The sequence below is a fragment of the Chaetura pelagica genome, unplaced genomic scaffold (genome assembly GCF_000747805.2).
Source record: "Chaetura pelagica isolate M959 unplaced genomic scaffold, ChaPel_1.0 scaffold142, whole genome shotgun sequence".
Taxonomy (NCBI): Eukaryota; Metazoa; Chordata; class Aves; order Apodiformes; family Apodidae; genus Chaetura; species Chaetura pelagica.
Genome location: NW_009952973.1, coordinates 6,539,462 through 6,541,704, shown reverse-complemented (window position 1 = coordinate 6,541,704; position 2,243 = coordinate 6,539,462).

Here is a 2,243-nt window from a genome sequence, read left to right as displayed (position 1 = left end):
CTTATATCCGTGACAGGAGCTTATCTCCAGCAGTATCTTCACAGTGTCCATTTTAATTAAGGTTAAAAGGTCAACATCACAAAATCAGCTCATATTTGTTACTGCATTAGATTAGTTTGTAGTGTCTTAAGGGAGAAAAAGGTATGGAAAATCACTCTTGATTTAAGTTATACCTGTCTGAAACAGTTACTGTTGTACTGGTTTCTTTGGCCATTCTTTAGAGAATGCAGGAAGGCCTCTGTAATTCCTCTGTGTCTCTGAGATCAGCAACTGACTTGTTGTAGGTCTGCTTCAAATCCAGTTGGAATCAGTGGAAGACTTTCAAGTGGTTTTGTGTTTTTCTAGACCAAGTCCTAAGTGGGCTTGGGCTTCTGCCACGGTATGGAACTGGGATTCAAAATCTTTCTTCGTACTTCTTTGCAAAATCTCTCCTTAAATGCTGGACATGTTGTTTTCTAAACCCATAAGGTAAAGGAAAAATGCTCAGTTTCATTGTATAGCGTCAGAGATGTAAATTGCTAAGTATTAATAACACCATATAATTCTTTTCCTATGAAATTCATATTCAGTAACCTCCATACACTCTCAGCTGCCTATCTGAAGATGTGGTAAAGAGAGCTCTGCCACAGAAATTTCCTTTTGATTGTTTGTTTTCAGATATGATCTACTCTCCTTCCCAGTTTGAATTTCAGAAGTATCAGATCTCTGGCACAATGACAGCAATCAGGCATGATGGTGCAATAAAGTTACAAGCTGTCAACAGTAATTCAGGATGGGTGGTAATATCAGCCTGCATAGAGCCAGATCTGTTATTGTTTAATTTTTGAAGTTGGATTTCAAATCATCACATCAACATTAATTCAGTCTTGATTAGAGTTCTACTTCTTCCTTGTTCATTGCCAGCTTCATAGCTCTCCTGCTGATCTCAAATATTATACTCTTACAAACCTGGAACTTGGGTCCCCCTTGCAATTGCAGATTTTGCAGGCTCTCACTGCAGGCCTGTGTAGGGGGTGTAGTAAAACAGTGGTCAGCAGCTATTCATGACTTACTGAATCAAGCTTCTACCAAATACCACTTCTGAATATATGGTCAGCCTGTTAGTGGGTGGAAAATTACATTTCCCTCTGCTCTTGTTTGAAATATGTATTTATTTGACTTTACTCCACAGGCTACTATTGGAACTGAAAATTATGCAAAAGCTTTGGCAAATGCTGTTTGTTAATCAGAAACTTGTCTATTAGAATTGTTTTGCTAAAAGGGCAAGGGACTTAAAATTTTCTGTACTGTTGCTGTCTTGAAACCCACATCTGGAGAAGAATACTTTTTTGCAAACAGATATTTTCCACTGAGTAACAGTCTCTGAAAAGGCAAGACCAAGATACTCAAACTCCTTTTCCTGCATCATTGAAAATCTACATATTTCTGGTATGCTACTAACCCCAAACACCTTACTAGATGTGATTTTAAATTATGCATCTAAAGGAAACTGAGAAATGGTTCAGAATCTCAGATTTCTTAGCTAAGCACACAAAACAGATTTTTCCAACCCTTTTACAAAAGGTCACAAAAGCAGTTGAGCAAATGAGGAAATGGCCATCCAACACTTGAAAAAGAAGAGCTTTGTTTACTAACAGATAGCTAATAGGCCAAGCACTCAAATTTAAGTTCTTGGCCCTTCATATTTAAGTTTTTGGTACTGTGCTTATGGAAATATCCCAAAATTAAAATTGTCCTCTACTATTCCTGGAAGCTAGAAAGCCTAAGCTTGAGCAAACTCAGGTCCTCTCAACTAGGCCAATGGTGATAAATCCCAATGCTATATTTCCTTTAATTATTAAGGTAAGGTTTTTTAATAGATTAAAGTATGCATGGAGAGACTTACGTCATGATAGGTTGCATACTCTTAATACAACACTTCCTGTATCCTTTGCAGCAACCAAATACTAACTGTTTGGATTAAAAGCCTTAAGGATGTTTTTGTTGCAACAAGCTGGTTGTGACATTGTGAAGAGTTTGTTTTACTCAGGGACAAGGGGTTAAAAATCAGGTGCTGAATGCAGTGGACTCCTTTAGTTGTCCATGTGTTACCTTAACCTTCTGAAAGGACAAGTTTGGTGCACTAGGAATATTCAAGTGCTTTCACTCTTGTGCCATCACAGAGAGATCATAACTTATTTCATTCTTATTACTTTTTTGAACATTATATATGCCATTCAGACTACAAAGGTTATACACTCTTT